The 20,638-nt window shown below is 37.4% G+C and overlaps 1 protein-coding gene across 13 annotated transcripts in view; it reads right to left on the reverse strand.

Annotated features, from left to right (window-relative positions):
- The window catches only part of ARHGAP32 (Rho GTPase activating protein 32), a 317,821-nt gene that overhangs the window by 130,862 nt on the left and 166,321 nt on the right, over positions 1–20,638 (reverse strand). The window lies entirely within an intron of this gene.

The raw sequence follows: 20,638 nt of genomic DNA on the forward strand, positions 1-20,638 counted from the left end.
TGTCATAGAACTGACTACCCTGTAGTTTTTTGCCAGTATCTAGGCTGAGTATTAATTGTCATTCATCATGCTACTTGCTTTGTTATTTTTCTTATACCCCACTTGCTTTACTCACTTATGTTACACACCTGCCCCATCTTTGGACGTCAATTTGCAAACGCGGTCCCAGAGATGGACAACCCTGAGTTCAAATGTGTTTATAATTCGCTATGTAATATTGACCTACCTGCTTAGGCTCTCAACTGGAAAATGAGGATGATATAATATCATGTATTCTCAAGTTTGTGGGTATTAAATGAGATGATGCATGGACAGTGTCCACCCAGGTAACTAATACTTAATAAATGTAATGTACCATTATAATTCATACTATATGAAGTACAAGGTTGATGAAGATATATTCTCTATTGAGGTAAGCGGTATCACAAAGTATTTTTTTAAACTTCAAATATTAAGTAGAAGTTGTTCACAAGATAACAATCATTTTCCCATTAGCCCAAAAAAGCCAGGTTAATGACAAAAGCATAGTTTAAAAAAGAAATAAAATAATTAAGGGTGAAAAGAAACCTACATGAACTAGTTTTCAGAAAGTGACAACACTTTCATGAGACAGAAGTGACTCAAAGATGTGCTTGGACGCCTGGCAGAGATACAAGAGAAAAAAGAATCTATGTTAGACAGGGTAAGAAGAAGCCAGCCAAACCTTGAGTAACTGCATATAAACTAAAGTGATAAACTAAAATTACACTGTAGTGTAATCACTAAAGTGATAAACTAAAATTACAACTCTCTGTAGCAGAGAGTTGACACTCACCCATCAACTGATTCCCACAGGTACTCACCAGGGATATCGGGTGAGTAAACCAAGGCTGCAGGAGAGGAAGAGAACTGAGAGAATGAACCTGTGAAGTATGGGAAGCCTCCCCAAGCACAAGGCAGCTAACCTCCCTTGACTGGGAGCAGGGCAGTGAAACAGAGGAAAGGAGAACTGGAAGATATCCCTCTGAAGGCACTCAGGACACTCAACAACTGAAGGATGGAGGTGGCACAGAAAAGCTGGGAGAAACTTCAGGCCTTCACAGCTACCCTCAAAGCTCTTGCATAGGGCAAGGGGAAGAGTGCTCTCCAGAGGCACAAAACACTGGGGGAAAGAACTGGACAGACAAGAGAATAAGCATCCAGGCTGCAAAGCAGAGAAAGAGAACATGTTCTCCCTCAGCTCAGAAGATTTGGGCTTCATAGCAAAGCACAAAGATATCTTCAGCATCTCACCACTCTTCAATTTTCCTTGTGAAAGAAATCTCAGAACCTTAACTTCAAAATATTTAAAGTAGTGATAAACTCAATCAAAGTAAAGCTGTCATAAAAGACCAGATCTATATCAAATACAGATCAGCCTGATGCAGCACCTCACTTCAACAGACTGAAAGAAGAAGAGATAAGCCCTTTCCTGGAGGTAAGTTTACTGACTTCAGTCCCAGCTGTTTCTTATATATTTCACATTAAAGAATTACAAAACACACAGATAAGCAAGCAAATGTGACACATGGTCATGAGAGGCAAGGGTAAAATAAAGCAGACACAGAATTGGGCCAGATATAAAAATAGTAAGAAAGAGAATGTAAATTAAATATCATTGGGATTCTAAAATACAGTTCAACAGGCAAACAACACACAAAAGCACACGAGAAAGAGAAGATTCTGGAAAAATGGCAGACTCACCAGGAATCGATCTTTCCACCTAGACAATAACTGCACTGGCAGAATCTGTCCGGTGGATAACTATTTTGACAACTCTGGTATCTACTGAAGGTCTGCTACTTCCAAGGGAAGGCTTGGATGGGAAACTGTAGTTCATTTTGGTCAACATCGGCACTTAAGAAAATAACAGCTCCCTATACCCCCCCGCCCCGCCCCGCCCGGCCACCCCTATAGCAGGCAGCTGTGCACATACTCCTGGAGCAGCATACACATACCTTACAAGAGTCAAGACAGACAAAAAGAACACTGCCTCCAAATTTCAGAGATCTATGCTGTGGCTGCGGATCACTGCTTTGGATTGCAGAGGTGCAGACAAATAGCTATGTGTCCATTACACCTAGCTCCACTGTTTGCAGGCCCATGCTCCTCTGGCTAAAGTGACTGCCAGCAGACATAAAGGGCCAACGCCCTTTTCCTTCCCTGTCCCCCTTGATTTTTCTCTTTTTCCTCCTTTGGGAACATATAATAGACTAGGGCATTCAAAAGCAACTGACCTATTCAAAAGACTTACAGAGAAAATTAGAAAGTGACTGCACACTCTCAGAGAAAGGTACAGACTTAGGAAAGACAAAAGAAGACATTAAGTTCCAACTCAGGCTGATCTTTGGCACAGAGACAGACAAGAACAATAAAAAAAAAACAAAAACAATAAAAACAGCAGTCCCTGGGGAAGGAGGAGAATCTGGTTTTCAGAGTTACCACATCATTAGATTCAAATGTCCATTTTTCAAAAAAAAAAAAATCACAAGGCATATAAAGAAACAGAAAGCATGAACCTTTCAAAGGAAAAAATGAATTAAAATGAATCACGGTGGCTCACACCTGTAATCCAGTGCTTTGGGAGGCTGAGATAGGAGGATAGCTTGAGGCCAGGAGTTCAAGACCAGCTTGAGCAACATAGAACACCATCTCTACAAATCTACAAATTTTTTTAATAAAAATAGAAATAAAAAACTGTTTCTGAAAAAGATCTGATAGTAGGTTTACTAGACAAACAACTATCTTAAAGATGTTCGAAGACCTAAAGGAAGTTGTGGAAAAAGTCAAGGAAACATTATATAAACAAAATAGAAATATCAATAAAGAGATAAAAAGCCTAGAAACCAAAATCAAATTTTGTAGCTGAGAAGTATAACAACTGAAATGAAAAATTCACTAGAGGGATTCAAAGGCAGATTTGAGCAGGCAGAAGAAACAATTAGTTAACTTAAAGATAAGACAATACAAATGATTGAGTAATAGGAAGAAAAAATAATTGAAGATAAGTAACAAGAACCTAAGGGACCCATGGGACACCCTCAAGCAAACCAACATACACATGTAGGAGTACCAGAATAAAAAAAGAGAGAGAAGGGGCAAAGAGATTATTTGAAAAGATAATGGCCCCAAACTTCCCAAATTTGATAAAAGACATGAATATAAACATCCAAGAAGCTCAACGAACTCTAAGTAAGATAAACTCAGAGAGACCCACACTAGGACACCCAATAATCAAATGCTCAAAATACAAAGACAAGGAGGCAATCTTGAAAGAATCAAGATAGGAGTGACTCAACACCTGCAAGGGATCATCAGTAAGACTGGGAGATTTCTCATTAGAAACTTTAAAGGTCAAAAAACAGCAGGTAAATATATTCAAAGTGCTAAAAGAACTGTCAACCACTAATTCTATAACCAGCAAAACTGTCCTTAAAAAGTAAGGGAGATGTTCCTAGATTTTAAAAATCCCAACTTCAGATGTTCCCAGATAAAGAAAAGCTGAGGGAGTCAGTTATCACTAGACCTGCCAAACAGAAATTCTCAAGGGATACCTGCAGGGTAAAATAAATTAAAACACATACACACAAACACTACTAACTCAAACCCTAATGAAGAAGTAAGAACTCAATAAAGGTAAATATATGGGCAATTATAAAATCCTGTATTACTGTACAATGATATGTAACTCCACTTTTTGTTATCTAAATGATTTAAGAGACTAATACTTAAAAGGAAATTATTAGTCTAAAGGCTAGCATTATTTCTTTTTCTTTTTTCTTTTTTTTTTTTTTTTTTTTTTTTGAGACGGAGTCTTGCTCTGTCGCCCAGGCTGGAGTGCAGTGGCGCGATCTCGGCTCACTACAAGCTCTGCCTCCCGGGTTCACACCATTCTCCTGCCTCAACCTCCTGAATAGCTGGGACTACAGGCGCCCGCCACCATGCCCAGCTAATTTTTTGTATTTTTAGTAGAGACGGGGTTTCACTGTGTTAGCCAGGATGGTCTTGATCTCCTGACCCCGTGATCCACCCGCCTCGGCCTCCCAAAGTGTGGCTAGCATTATTTTAACTTTGGTTTTAATTCCACATTCTTTCCTACATCATTTCAAAGGCTAATACAATTAAAAAATTATTTATGTTTCAGAGCAGAAAAATGTATAAAGATGTAATTTTGTGATAATCAACAACCAAAAGAGGAGACCATGGAGCTATTACAGGAGCAGTTTTTCTATGTTAATAAATTTAAACTGGCATAACTTCAAATTTGAATGTTATAACTATAGAATGTTAAATGTAATCCTCATGGCAACCACAAAAAGATAGCTATAGAATGTGAACAAAAGAAAATAAGAAAGAAATTTAAACATTTCACAATAAAAAATCAACTAAACACATTTAAAAAGCATTAATGCAGGAATATAGGGAAAAAAGCTATAAGATATAAAGAAAACATAGAAAAATGAGAGAAGTCCCTCCTTATCAGTAATTACTTTTAATGTGAATGAAATAAACAGTACAATCAAAGACAGGGATTGGCAGAATAACAAAGTAACATAATTCAATTACAGTGATGTGCCACCATAACAACATTTTGGTCGATGACAAACTGCATATATCACAGTGGGCCCATAAGATTATAACACCACATTCTTACTGTACCTCTTCCATGTTTAGAGACACAAATGCTTACCATTGTGTTACAACTGCCTATAGTATTCAGAAGATTAACATTCTGAACCGGTTTGTAGCCTAGAAGCAATAGGCTACACCAGATAGCTTGGGTCTATGGTAGGCTATACCTATTCTAAGTACGTTTTAGAGATATTCACAACTACAAAATCACCTAATAATATATCCCTCTGAAAATAACCCTGTTAAGTGATGCATTACTATGTATGGTGGTACAGGAGATACACTTTAGACCCAAATACACAAATAGATTGAAATTGGAAGGATGGAAAAAGATATTCCATGCAAATTGAAACCAAAAGAGAGTGGAGGTGACTATACTAAAAATAAATAAAACACACACTAAACCAAAAAGTTTAGAAACAAAAAAAAAATAGTATATGTTAATAGAAGGTTCAATACACAAAGAAGATACAACAATTATAAGCAGTGGGGGAGAACAAGATGGCTGACTAGATGCAGCCAGGTGAAACAGCTCCCACTGAGAGACCAAGATGACTGGCGTGCTTCTAACAGATCTTCAGAGGGAAGGCACCAAGAGTGTACAGAGGGAAGACACAGAAGCTGGGCTGAAGGGGGAGAAAGCTGGGAACCCTGCATGGGGCTACTGTGCACTGCACCAGGACTCGTTCCTGGATCCCAGCAGCTCCAGGGGAACAGGTGAGTTGAACTGGCAAGGAGCAACCTGCACTCGCCACAGGCCTCTGAAACCCTGGCAGGCAGAGACCCCCCTTCGACCACCATGGACACTTGAATTGGCAGGGAGAGCTTCTTAGAGAAGTGGTAGGGGCAGCAATCCAGTTGATGTGGAGCCCAGAAGGTTTGATGCAGGAGCATCTATAGCAGAGCACATTTAGGAGTGGTCATGCCCCTAAGCTCAACTTGCAACCATAGGTGGCTTTACTTCAAGGGGAACTGCTAGACCTGATCTCTGCAAGATGGTCTTGCCCATCAGATGGGGCCAGTTCAATCTGACCATCCCTTGGTGTGCTGGCCTCTCCCAAGGACCCAGCCTGGCCACACATGCTTGCAGGGCAGCCTCACATGTCCTGGGAGCTGTATCACAGCTTCTGCAATGGTGGACCATGCCTGACCTGTGGAGAGCTGCAGAGGGGTGGCATCTATGACCATGCATCAGCCCAGACTCCCTCCCCATATGTCAGCTTCCCCTGAGGCCATGGCAACTCCACACATCACTTTGCTGGCACATGTCAGTATGGGCAGGTGTCGCTTTCCTTTCTCCACCAGTGAACAAGAGTGCAATCCACCCTACCTCCACCTGCTGACCACCACTGTAGACGGAGCCTTGGTGGGCAGAGCCAGCCAACCCCAACCCTGCCCGCACCCTGCCCTTATACTAACACTGCACAGAGAACAGTGAATCCTCTCCCACCCTGAGTGACCACTTCTGCTTATGGGGCACAGAGAAGGCACCTAGACCTGCGCCCACCAGCTCCCAAGCCAACACCACCTCCAGCACAACTGTGTGCACAGTAACCAACAGAGGGCCTCCACCCACCACCCAGCTGCGTTGCCCCTGCCACTGTGGTGAATGCCCATAGGGAGCCAAGCACCCTGGCACCCACTAGCACTCTGCTGCAGCTGCTGCTACAAGGATGGACCCTGCTATCACCACACTATGAAATGCTTTGACTGTCACCACCCATTGGAGTGTAGTGACCAGCAGTCCAGGAGCACTTTGGTCCCCACCAACACAGTGGATTCCTAACCTCAAGGAGACAGAGAACAAAGTCTGGGTGCAAAACAGTTGGGAGCAGAGCGCTGGTCCTCCAAAAAATTTCCAGAAATGAAGCCAATCAGCTGAATCCCCTTTATAACACAATCAAACCCTAAAGGTCATCAAATAGGATAAAAGGGGGAAAAAAACATCCAAAGGCCAGCAACCTAAAAGACTGTACATAAGCCCACAAAGATGAGAAAGAATCAGCACAAGAACCCTGAAAACTCAAAAAGCCAGAGTGCCTTCTATTCTCCAAACGAATGTATCATCTCTCCAGTAAGGGTCCTGAACTGGCCTGAAATGGAAATAGAATTCAGAATATGCATAGGAATGAAGATCACTGGGCTACAGGAGTACACTAAAACCCAATCCAAGGAAGCTAAAAAGCATGATAAAACAATACAGGAGCTGAGAGACAAAATAGCCAGTGTAGAAAATAATGTAACCAACCTGATAGAGCTGAAAAACACACTACAAGAAGTTTATAATGCAATCACAAGTATTAACAGCAGAACAGACCAAGCATAGGAAAGAATCTCAAAGCTTGAAGACAGGCATTCTGAAATAAGACAGACAGACAAGAATAGAGAAAAAAGAATGAAAATGAACAAATAAAACCTCCAAGAAATATGGGATTGTGTAAAGAGACCAAATCTACAACTCCCTGGTGGCCCTTAAAGAGATGGAGAGAATGTAACCAAATTGGAAAACATATTTCAGGATATCATCCATGAGAACTTCCCCAACCTAACTAGAGAAGCCAATATTCAAATTCAGGAAATGTAGAGAATTCAAGTAAGATACTTCCCAAGAAGATCATCCACAAGACACACAATTGTCAGATTCTCCAAGGTCGAAATGAAAGAAAAAATGTGAAAGGCAGCTAGAAAGAAAGGTCAGGTCACCAACAAAGGGAAGCCCATCAGACTAACCACAGAGCTCTCAGCAGAAACCCTACAAACCAGAAGATATTGAGAGTCAATATTCAACACTCTTAAAAAAATTCCAACACAGAATTTCATATCTGGTGAAACTAAGCTTCATAAGCAAAGGAGAAATAAGATCCTTTTCAGACAAACAAATGCTGAGGGAATTAGTTACCACCAGACCTGCCTTACAAGAGCTCCTGAAGGAAGCACTAAATATGGAAAAGCAAAACTGTTACCAGCTGCTACAAAAACACACTGAAATAAGCAGACCGATGATACTATAAAGCAACCACATAAACAAGTCTGCAAAATAACCAGCTAACATCATGATGACAGGATCAAATCCACACATATCACTACTAACCTTGAATGTAAATGGGCTAAATACCCCAATTAAAAGACACACAGTGGCAAACTGGACAAAGAACCAAGACCCATTGGTATGCTGTCTTCAAGACACCTATCTCACGTGCAGTGAGAACCATAGGTTCAAAATGAGGGAACTTCTATCACCTAACAACAACAAAAACAAAAACAATTTAAAAATGGGCAAAGTACTGGAGAATAGACATTTCTCCTAAGAAGATATAGAAATGACCAGTAAGCACACAAAAAGATGTTCAAAATCACTAATCATTAGCAAATGCAAATCTAAACTACAATGAGATACCACTTCACATACATAAGGACACCTATTATCCAAAAACAGAAAACATCAAGTGCTGGTTTCAAATTAGAGTGACTAAAACCCTTGTACATTGTTGGTGGTATTCGTACTGCCACTGTGGAAAGGAGAATGGTGGTCCTCAAAAAACGTAAAAGAATTATTATATGACCTAGAAGAATTACCATATGACCTAGCAATTCCACTTCTGGGTATACACCCCCCAAAGACAAAACAGAGTCTCAAAGAGACATTTGTAAACCCATGTTCACAGAAGCATTATTCATCATAACTAAAAAGCAGAAGTAACCCAATGTCCATCAACAGATGACTGGATAAACAAAATGTGGTGCACACATTTACACATGTACACAAACAGGCAAAATGAAATATTATTCAGCCTCAGCCTTTAAAAAGAAAAAAATTCTGACATATGCTACAACAGGGATGAACACTGTGCTCATGTTAAATATACCAAACACAAAAAGACAGATACTTGATTCTACATACATGTGGTACTTACAGCAGTCAAAAGAAAATATGGGAAATCCAGCAGAGATTAAAACTATGAAAAAAGTTCCATAGAAAATGCGAAAAATGATTTTTTATATCAGATTTTAAGAGCAAACTGGCAACAGTAAATGAAAGGAGCAGTGAACTTGAAAACAGGTCAATAAAAAGTATCCACACTGAATCACTAAGAGAAAAAAAGAATGAACAAAAATAACAATACAGTTCAGCTCCCTAAGAGAATGTCAAACACATAACCATAGATATAATTGGAGTACCAGAAGGAGATAAGAGAGAATGAAGCAGAATATCTCAGGAGATACCAGATGAGAACTTTCCAAAATATGTGAAAACATCAGCTTCAAAATCAAGAAACTCAGCGCACCCCAAACTAAATGAATAAATCAGTACTAAACATATCATAATTATAATTTTGAAAAGGAAAGATAAAGAAAAAAACTTTCAATCTATAAAGAAAAAAACATACATGACTCATGGTGGAAAAGTATAAATAACGCTGACTTCTCATCAGAAACAAGAGAGGGGAGAAGACAAAAAGAAAACATCTTTTAAGTGCTGAAAGAAATGTTGTCAATACTATTAATATAATTCATGCCAATAACCATCAGAAATTAAGCAACATAAAAATATTCACAAATAAAAATAATCTGAAAGAATCTGTCTCCAGTAGACTAGTCCAACAAAAAAACTAAAACAAGTTCTTCAGGCTAAAGAGAAATGGTACTAGATAAAAACCCAGAACTGCAGGAAGGAATAAACAGTTCCAGAAATAGGAAATATCTAAGTAACTATAGAACACCTAACATCTCAACAGTAACAGATGGAACGATTTAAGAATATCTTTAAGTTCTGAGAAAAGAGATTTACCAAGACGTTATTCATACCTAAACTATCATGTAAAAATAAGAGCCAAAAAAAAGCATTTTCTGACGAACAAAAACTGAAGAGTTCCCACCAACAAAACCTCACCAAAAAAAATTTCTAAAATATGTACTTCAGAAGAAAAGGGATTCTAAAAGAATAAACTGAGAAGTAAGGTAGAAATATTGAACAAGAAATTCAGGAAATAAGTTTATAAATCTAAACAAATTTAGCTATATAAGAATAGTATTTAATTATGAAAGATGAAAAGTTAGAATTATCATCCTGAACAACACTAACATGGAGGAAAGAGTGATCACGGTTAAAATATTCTAAATGCTGATACTTTATGACAGAATCAGAGATACCAAAAAATTTAGCCTTTAAATTAGGTATTTGAGTTATGATTTTAATTGTAGCCATAAAAAGAATAGAAAAATGATACATATTTTCTATTTTCTAGTTTCCAAACCAAAAGGAAGAGGATAAAATTTTTAAATGTCAATAACCTTAAAAGAAATTAAGACTAGAAATAAAATTAATCTCTCTAGGAAGAAATGGGGAGGAAGGCATAAGGAGAGAGAACATTTCAGAAAAAAAAAAAAAGCAAGGAGATAAGAAGAAAAGAAAAAACTAAAAGAGAAAGCAGATGGCCAAATGGTGTCAATAAAATGGTAAAATAGGTGGCTACAAGCTTCAATCCCTCCAAAAATCACAAAAAACAAGCACAATCTCTCAGAGTCAACTTTCTCAGTACTCCAGAAAACAGTAAAGGGTTTAGAATAACCAAGAGATCACTGAATCAAGGAAAAAGCCACTTCAAAATAGGAAAGCTTTGTGGCATTTTTGCTTGTGCTTGCCCCAAACCTCTCTGGCTCAGCAGTAGTCTGGATGATGCCAACCCTCACTGGGCCTGAAAGGAACAGACAGACCCTATTCACAAACTATTGTTTGTCCCTTCTAACCTGTCTAGAGGCTACCTGAAGAACTGATGCAAGGTGCTTACCTACATTTCACCTAATATGGAACTCATTCAAGGAGGAAAACCATTAAATATTGCTTAAAAATACAGTAAGGCAAACAAAAACTCTACAACTATCTGGAGCAAAAAAAAAATGTATTTGAGACATAAAGTAGACAACCTAAAATCTAAGAGGGAAAGGTGAGTAGAGAGGTCTCTGGGAAATGACAGCATTCAAAAGTGCCTGGGTATATGGAAGTATTTTGAAAGCCATGCACACACACAGGGTAGGACACATACTCACAAAAAGCTAAGAAGTCCCTAGGTTTTCACCTCCAGCTGACCTCTAGGATAAGTGTAACATGAAGGGAAGATGAAGGCAGACCTGTAAACAGCTTCGCTAGGTGTTGAATGAGTATTCCAGTACAACATGTAAAGACCGGAGAAAGTGGCTTTTTCATTGATTTTTATTTTTCACTCCCGGCATTCAAAAAAATCCCTGACAAAACACTACCTAAACACAAGCTAAAAGAAGAAAGACTTTACTGAATACATATGACAAGGAATACAGTCTTCACTAAAACAGTTTGGGGAAAAAAATCACCAAACAAACCGCAGCCATGAACAACTGAAAAAAATCAAACTCTTAAGGATAGACGAAAACCCAGTTTCCAGAGTTACTACATTATAATATTCAAATGTACAGTATGCCACACAAGTCACAGGGTATACAAAGAAACAGGAAAGCACACATTCATCAGAGGAAAAAACAAAAACTGTACCTGAGAAGTCTATATATGGGACTTAACTAGACACTAAATAAACTGTATTCAACACATTCAAAAAGTTCAAAGAAACCATGGACGAAGAAATAAGGGAAATCAAGAAACTGATGTATGAACATATGAGAATATTAGCAAGAAGCTATAAAGTATTAAAAAAACAAAGTCTGGGGCCAAAAGGTACAATCACTAAAGTTAAAATCTGACTAGACAAAAGACAACAGATGTTGGTGAGGCTGCAGAGAAAAGGAATTGCTTATATACTGTTGTTGGGAATGTAAATTACTTCAGCCATTGTGGAAAGCAGTTTGGAGATATCTCAAAAGGACTTTAAAAACAGAACTACCATTTGCCCCAGCGATCCCATTACTGGATATACATACAAAAGAAAACAAATTGTTCTACCAAAAAGACACATGCACTCACATGTTCATCACAGCACTATTCACAATAGCAAAGACATGGAATCAACCTAGGTGCCCATCAAAAGTGAGCTAGATAAAGAAAATATGGTACACACATACCATCGAATACTACACAGCTATAAAAAAGAAAAAACCACGTCCTTTGCAGCAATATAAATGCAGACAGTGGTTATTAGCCTAAGCAAATTAACACAGGAGCAGAAAACTAAATACCACATGTTCTCACTTATAAGTCGGAGCTAAACATCAGGTACTTATGGAAATAAAGATGGTAACAATAGACACTGGGGACTACTAGATAGGGGAGGGTGGCAGTGAGGAAAAGATTTAAAAACTAACTTTTGGGTGTTATTCTCAGTAGGTGGGTGATGGGATTATTTCTACCCTAAACCTCAACATCACACAATATACCCAGGTAATAAATACACTTGTACATGTACTCCCTGAATCTAATATAAAAGTTGAAAAAGAAAACAAATATTCACTAGATAGCTCAACAACAGATTTGATCAAGAACAAGAAAGAATCAGTCACCTTAAAGATAAGACAAGTAGAATTATAAAATGTAATGAACAGAAAGAAGAAATAATTTTAAAAATTAATCAGTGCTTTAAAAAACCTATGAGACCCATCAAGTGGACCAACTCTTGCATTATGGAAATCTAAGAATGAAAAAGAGAATGGGGCAAATATTATTTTTTAAAATAATGGCTGAAATCATTCCAAATTTGATGAAAGACATAAATGTGCACATCCAAAATCCAAAGAGTTCCACACCAAGACACACTATAATCAGATTTTTCAAAAGACAAGGTCAAAGAGAAGCTCTTGAAGGCAGCAAAAAAGAAGCAACTGGTCACATATAAGTGATCCTCAAAAACATTATAAGCTATTTTCTCAGCTGAAATGTTGAGGCCAAAAGGCGGAGGGATGATACATTTAAAATACTGAAAGAAAAACCTAGTCAACTAGCAATCCTATATCCAGCAAAACTATCCTTCAAAAATAAAGGAGAAATTAAGACATTCACAGATTTCCCCCAAAAAATAGAACTGAAAGAGTTGACCAACACTAGACCTACCCCACAAGAAAGGCTAAACAAAGTTCTTAACATTGATATAAAAGGACACTAGACAGTAACTTGTAGCCATATGAAAATAAAAAGATCTCCAGTTAAGGTTAATACATGGGCAAACACACACCAGTAATACCGAAACTCTGGTTTAGAACCCCACTTTTTGCTTTCTATGTTATTTAAAAGACACATTCATAAATGTATGCTATTGGGCACATGATACATAAAGATGTAATCTGTGACATCAATGACTTAATGATGGCGATTGAGCTGTATAAAAGTAGAGATTTTGGGCCGGATGTGGTGGCTCACGCCTGTAATCCCAGCACTTTGGGAGGCCACAGCAGGCGGATCGCCTGAGGTCAGGAGTTCGAGACCAGCCTGACCAACATGGAGAAACCCCATCTCTACTAAAAATACAAAATTAGCCAGATTTGGTGGCACATGCCTGTAATCCCAGCTACTTGGGAGGCTGAGGCAGGAGAACTGCTTGAACCCAGGAGGCGGAGGTTGCAGTGAACCAAGATCATGACATTGCACTCCAGCCTGGGCAACAAGGGCAAAACTCTGTTTCAAAAAAAAAAAAAAAAAAAAGTAGAGCTTTTGTATGGAATTGAAGTTAAGTTGGCATAAATTCAAAATAAACTGTTATAATTTTAAGATGTTCTATGTAATCACTGTGGTAACCATAAAGAGAACAGCCATATAAAATATACAGAGGAAAAAATGAGAAGAGAATCAAAACGTCACTAATTCAATTAAATAAGAAAGAAGGCAGTAACAGCAAAAATGGGGGCAAAAAATATAAGACATATTGAAAACAAACAGCAAAATGGCATAAGTCCTTCCTTAAGGGTAATTACTACAAATGTAAACAGAGTGAACTCTACAATCACAAGGCAGAGATGGAGAACGGATTAAAAATAGACACAATCCAACTACTTGCTTTCTACAAGAGACTCACTTTAGAGCCAAAGATACAAATATGTTGAAAATGAAAAGATGAAAAACTATATTCCGTGTAGATGACAACCAAAAAGACCTGGGTAGCTATACTAGTATCAGACAAAATAGACATTAGGACAAAAATGAACATTATATATTGATGAAATGAGAAAATTCATCAAGAACATATAACAATTATAAACATGGAGGCCCCAAGCAAAAGAGCACCAAAATATATAAAGCAAACATGACAGAAGTGAAGGGAGAAATAGGCAGTTCTACAAAAGCACTAGTTGAGTTCAATATGACCTTTCGATAATGTATAGGCTAGAATATTTTCATATGTTTGTTGATCACCTCTATATCTTCTTTGGAAAAATATCTGCTCGAGCCCTTTGCTGATTTGTGAAGTGGGTTGTTGATATTTTGTTGTTGAGTTGTAATAGGTCTACATTTAATTTGCTTCAGATATATGACTTGCATTATTCCCATTCAGTGGGTTCTTTTCACTGTCTTGATAGTGTCTTTGAATGCACAATTTTTAAATTGATACATAATATTTTACATATTTGTGAGTTACATGTGATATTTTGTTACAAGCACAGAAAGCGTCATTACCAAATCAGGGTATTTGGGGTTTCCATCACGTTAAGTATTTACCATTTTTATGTACTGGAAACATTTCAAGATCTCTCTTTCGGCTACTTTGAAATACACATACATGGTTGTTAACTATAGTCATCCTACTCTGGTATTGAACATTGTAACTTACACCTTCTATCTAACTGCATGTTTCTTCCCACTAATCAAACTTCTTCATCATGTTGCCCCTTCTCAGACTGTTATTCTACTCTCTACCTCCATTAGATCAAGTATTTTAGATCCCACATGTAAGTGAGAATATGCAATATTTGTCTTTCTGTGGCTAGATTATTTCACTTCACATGATGACCTTCAGTTCCATCCATGTTGCTGCAAATGACAGAAATTTCATTCTTTTGTGGCCAAATAGTATTCGATTGCATATATATATATATATATATATATATACACACACACACACACACCATACTTTAACCATTCATCTGTGGAGAGACATGTGGGTTGATTCCATATCTTTGTTATTGGATTCCATATCTTTGTTAAAGTAAATAGTGCTGCAATAAACATGGGAATGCGGGTATCAATCCGATACACTGATTTACTTTCCTTTAGATACATATGCAGTAGTGTAATTGTTGGATCATACGGTAGTTCTTTTTTTAGTTTTTTGAGAAATCTCCATACTGTTTTAAATAGTGCTTGTACTCATTTATATTCCTGACAACAGTGTTTAAGAGGTCCCTTTTCTCTGCATACTCACTGGCATCTATTATTTTTTGTATTAAAATATAGCCATTCTAACAGGAGTAAGATAATATAACTCATTGTGGGTTTTGATTTGTATTTCCTTGATGATTAGTGATGTTGAGTATTTTTCATGTATCTGTTGGCCATCTGTATATCTTCTTTGAGAACTCTATTCTTATCCTTTGCTCACTTTTTAATGAGATTTGTGTTTTTTTATTTTTTGGTTTTTGTTTGTTTTGTTTTTGTTTTTGCTGTTGATTTGTTTGAATTCCTTGTATAACTACCTTGTGGGATATCATTTACAAATATTTCCTCCCACTCCACCAGCTGTCTCTTCAGAGGTTCTGTCGACTGTTTCCTAGCTGTGCAAAAGGTTCTTAGTTTAATACGGTATCATTTGTCTATTTTTGTTTCTGTTGCCTGTGCTTAGTTCTCAGCCATAAAATCTTTGCCAAGACCAATATCCAGAAGTGTTTCCCCTGTTTTCTTCTAGTAGTTTTATAGATTCAGGTCTTACATTTAAGTCCTGAATCCATCTTGGGTTGATTGTTTTATATGATGAGAGATAGGGGTCTAGTTTCATTCTTCTACATGTGGACATCCACTTTTCCCAGCAACATTTATTGAAGAGGGTGTGTCCTTTATCAATGTATATTTTTGGCAACTTTATAAAAAAATTTGGCTGTAAACACATGGATTTCTTTCTGGGTTTTGTATTCTGTTCCATTACTCTACATGTTTGTTTCTATACCAATACCATTCTGTTCAGGTTACAATGCCCTTGTCATATTTTGAAGACAGGTAGTGTGATGTCTCCAGCATTGTTCTTTTTGCTAAGGATTTCATTGGCTATTCAGGCTCTGTTTTGGTTCCATATAAATGTTAGGATTGTTTTTTCTATTTATGTGAAAAATGGCATTGGTATTTTCATAGACATTGTATTGAATCTACAAATTGCTTTGTACAGTATGGTCATTTTAACAACATTAATTCTTCTAATCCATGAGCATGGGAGGTCTCCATTTGTTTGTGTCCTCTTCAATTTCATTCATCAGTGTTACACAATTTTACTCATAGAAATCTTTCACCTTCTTGGTTAAATTTATTCCTAGGTTTTTTGTTTAGTTATTGTAAATACGATTGCCTTCTTCTTTTCATTTTCAGCTATTTCATTACTGCTATATAGAAATATTACTGATTTTTGTATGTTAATTTTGTATCTGCAAATTCACTGAATTTATTTATCAGATCAAAAAGTTTTCCATGAAGTCTTTAAGGTTTTCCTTAATGTAAGATCATATTTGCAAAGAGGCACAACTTAACTTCCTCTTTTCCAATTTAGATGCTTTTTTATTTTTCTCTTGCCTGATGGCTCTGGCTATGAATTCCAATACTACGTTGAATAGGAGTGGAAAAGTTGGCATCCTTGTCTTGTTTCAGTTCTTAGAGGAAAGGCTTTCATCTTTTCCCCATCCAGTATGATGTTAGGTGTTGGTCTGTCATATATGACCTTTATTATGTTGAAGTATGTTCCTTCTGTGTCTGGTTTGTTGAGAATTTTTATCATGAAGGATTGTTGAATCTCTCAATTTTTTTCTGTGTCTTTGAGAGGAAACGATGGTTTTTGTCTTTCAGTCGGCTGATGTGATGTATCATGTTTATTGATTTGTGTATGTCAAAACATCTTTGCATCCCTGGAATAAATTCCACATGATCATGGTGTCTTATTTTTTGATGTGCTGTTGGATTCAGTTTGCAAGTACTTTGTTAAGTATTTTTGCATCTATGTTTATCAGGGATATTGATCTGTAGTTTTCGGATTTTGGTGTTATGTTAATGCTGGCCTCATAGAATGAGTTAGGGAGAATTCTCTCCTCTTCAATTCTTTGAAATAGTTTGAGGAGAGTGATGTTAGTTCTTTGTAAGCTTGGTAGAAATCAGCAGTGAAGCCATCCATTCCTGAGATTTTCATTGTTAGAAGACTTTTTGTTACTAATTCAATCTCATTACTCCTTATTGGTATGTTCAGGTTTTCTAAGTCTTCCTGATTCAATTTTAGTAGGCTGCACGTGCCCAGAAATTTATCCGTTTCTTCCTGGTCTTCCAACTTCTTACTGTATAGTTGTTCATGACAGTCTCATGACCTTTTGTATTTCTGTAGCATCCATTGTAATGTCTATTTTTCTTTTATTTTTTCCCCCTTTCTTTTTTTGAGACAGAGTCTCACTCTGTAGCCCATGCTGGAGTGCAGCAGCATGTGATCTCAGCTCACCACCAACTTCCACTTCCTGGGTTCAAGCGATTCTCCTATCTCAGCCTCCCAAGTAGCAGGGACTATGGCACACGCCGTTATGCCTGGCTAATGTTTGTATTTTTAGTAGAGATGGGGTTTCACCAGGTTGGCTAGATTGGTCTCAAAACTCCTGGCCTAAAGTGATCTGCCTTGCCTGCCTCAGCCTCCCACAGAGCTGGGATTACAGGCATTGAGCCACCATGCCTGGTCAATGTGTATTTTTCATTTGTAATTTTGTTTATTTGGGTGTTCTCTCTTTTTCCTCTTGGTTAACCTAAGTAGCAGTTTGCCAATTTTGCTTATCTTTTCAAAAAAAAAAAACTTTTAATTTTGTTGATCATTTGTATTTTTCTTAGTCTCCATTTTATTTAGTTCTGCCCTGATCTTTATTTCTTTCCTTCTATTCATTTTGGGTTCAATTTGTTCTCGCTTTTCTACTTCCGTGAGGTGCATCATTAGATTGTTTATTTGAAGTCTTTCTACTTTTTTTGATGTAGGTGTTTATTGTTATAAACTTTCCTCATTGCATTGCTCTGATGTATCCCATAAGATTTGAAATGCTGTTTCCATTTTCATTTGCTTCAAAAAATGTTTTTATTTCCTCTCTAATTTCTTCCTTAACCCAATGGTCATTCAGGAGCATATTGTTTAATTTCCAAGCAGTTGCACAATTTCCAAAGCTCCTCTTGTTACCGATTTATAGTTTTATTCCATTTGTGGTCTGAGAAGATACTGGATATGATTTCAATGCTTTTTAATTTGTTGAGACTTGTTTTGTGTCCTAACATATGGTGTATTCTGAAGAATGTTCCATGTGCTGATGAGGTGTATCCTACAGCAACTGGATGAAAATTTTGTAAATATCTGTTAGGTGCACTTGGTCTGATGTATAATTTAAATCCAATGTGTTTTTGTTAATTCTCTGTGTAGATGGTCTGTCCAATGCTGATAGTGCTGTGTTCAAATCCCCCACTATTATTGTATTGGAGTCTATTTCCCCCATTAGATGCAATAACATTTGCTTCATTTATCTGGGTTCTCACATGCTGGATGCATGTATGTTTAGTATTGTTATATCCTCTTGCTGAACAAGAGGATAATGATAAATGATCCCTTTATCATTATTAAATGACCTTGTCTCTTTTTACTATTTATGACTCAAAGTATGTTTTATCTGATATAAGTACAGCTACTCCTATTCACTTTTGGTTTCTGTTTGCATGGTGTATCTTTTTCCCTTTATATGCAGTCTGTATGTTTTTGTTTTATGAAAGAGGGTCTTACTCTGTCACCCAGGTTGCACTGCAGTGGCATAATCATACCTCACTGTGGCCTCGAACTCCTTGTCTCAAGTGATCCTACTGCCTCAACCTCCCAAGTAGCTGGGACTACAGGTGCACACCACTGTGCCTGGATAGTATTTTTTTTTTTAATTTCACAGAGACAGGGTCTCACTTTGTTGCTCAGGCTGGTCTCAAACACTTGGCTTCCAGTGATCCACTGCACCTGGCCTATATACGTCTTACAGGTGAGATGAGTTTCTTGTAGGCAGCATATAGTTGGACCATGGGTTTTTTTGTGTGTTTGCTTTTTATCCATTCAGCCAGTCTATATCTTTTGGAAGATCTATAGGAATTTAATCTGTTTACATTCCAGGTTGTTACTCATATGTGAGGGCTTATTCCTGTCATTAATTGATTTCTGGTTGTTTTGCATATCTTTTATTCTTTCTGTTTTTCTGTTTATCATTGTGGTTTTGTGGTTTCCCACAGTGGTTAAGATTTGAGTCCTTTCCTTTCCTTATTTGTGTGTTTGTTCTACCAGTGGGCTTTATACTTCTGTATGTTTTCATGACGGTAGGTATCATCCTTTTACTTCCAGGTGTAGGACTCCCTTAAATTAAGCATTTCTTGGAGATACAGTCTAGCAGGAGTGAATTCCCTCAGCTTTTGCCTCTCTGGGAAAGACTGTATTTCTCCTTCATTTATGAGGAGGTTCTTCACCTCTATCTCTTGCATATCATTTATGAAGGAGAAATAAGCTGAGTATAGTATACTTGGCTGATAGTTTTCTTTCTTTCAACACTTTGAGTGTATCATCCCATTCTCTCTTAGCCTGTAAGGGTTTTGCTTAGAAATTCACCATTAGTTGGCTGGGCACGGTGGTTCACACCTGTAATCCCAGCACTTTGGGAGGCCGAGGTGGGCGGATCACCTGAGGTCAGGAGTTCGAGACCAGCCTGATCAATAAGGTGAAACCCCGTCTCTACTAAAAATACAAAATTTAGCCAGACATGGTGGCTTGCACCTGTAGTCCCAGCTACTCGGGAGGCTGAGACAGGAGAATTGTTTGAACCCAGGAGGCAGAGGTTGCAGTGAGCCAAGATTGCACCACTGTACTCCAGCCTGAGTGACAGAGCAAGACTGTCTCAAAAAAAAAAAAAAAAAATTTCACCATTAGTCTGAGGAACTGATGGAGGTTCCTTTATAAGTGACTAGATGCTTTTCTCTGCCTGTTTTCAGAATTCTTGTCTTTCACTTTTGTCAGTTTTACTATGATGTGCCTTGGCCTTTTTGAATTGTATCTATTTGGGAATTTCTGAGCTTCCTGTATCTGCATATCTAAATCTCCTGCTAAAACTAGAAAGTTTTAGTTAGTTTGTTTTTTTTTTTAATTAGTTTTCTATCCCTTTCACTTTCTCTTCACTTTCTGGGACACCAAAAATTCAAATATTTGGCTGCTTCATGGTACATTAAAAACTTTCCATGCAGATATCCTTTCTTCTCAGTGATTTTCTTAAAGTTATCTGGGAACTCATCTGCTGCCTCTTGGGTGACAGAAGCAGGTTCTCCTGTTATCCTGACATTTTTAAAGCCAACCTCTTTCTAAAATTACCAAACCATCCTTTGCTGGCATTAAATTCTCCAGCTTTAGACTCTTCACCTTCCTTTTACTTTACATTGTCAAAATATAAATCAAAATACAAATCAAAAGCAAATGACTGCTTTTCTCAAATCATATTATAGTCTATAAGTATGCCCTTCTTATAGCAATCCTGCACCGACATAAAAGCTGCATTTTCAATATGAGATAAAAAGGTATTTCACAAAAAGTGCAAGATGTTCACACCTACTGCTATAGCTGCAATAACAGCTTCATTAATTTTCTTTTTTTAAAAATAACAGTCCTTACAACAGATTGAAATGGCAGACAAATGTGCCTGTAGGCCTCATTTATAGTTCATATCAAGCAATTCTACCTCTTATTACAATGTCATGACTTTTCTCTGCTTCTTGGGAGCATTTCCAGCATCACTAGTAGCATTTTGTATGAGTCTCGTGGTGTTATTCAAGGTTTATGGTATTGCACCAAAT

The sequence above is a fragment of the Pan paniscus genome, chromosome 9 (genome assembly GCF_029289425.2).
Source record: "Pan paniscus chromosome 9, NHGRI_mPanPan1-v2.0_pri, whole genome shotgun sequence".
In the NCBI taxonomy this organism is placed as follows: Eukaryota; Metazoa; Chordata; class Mammalia; order Primates; family Hominidae; genus Pan; species Pan paniscus.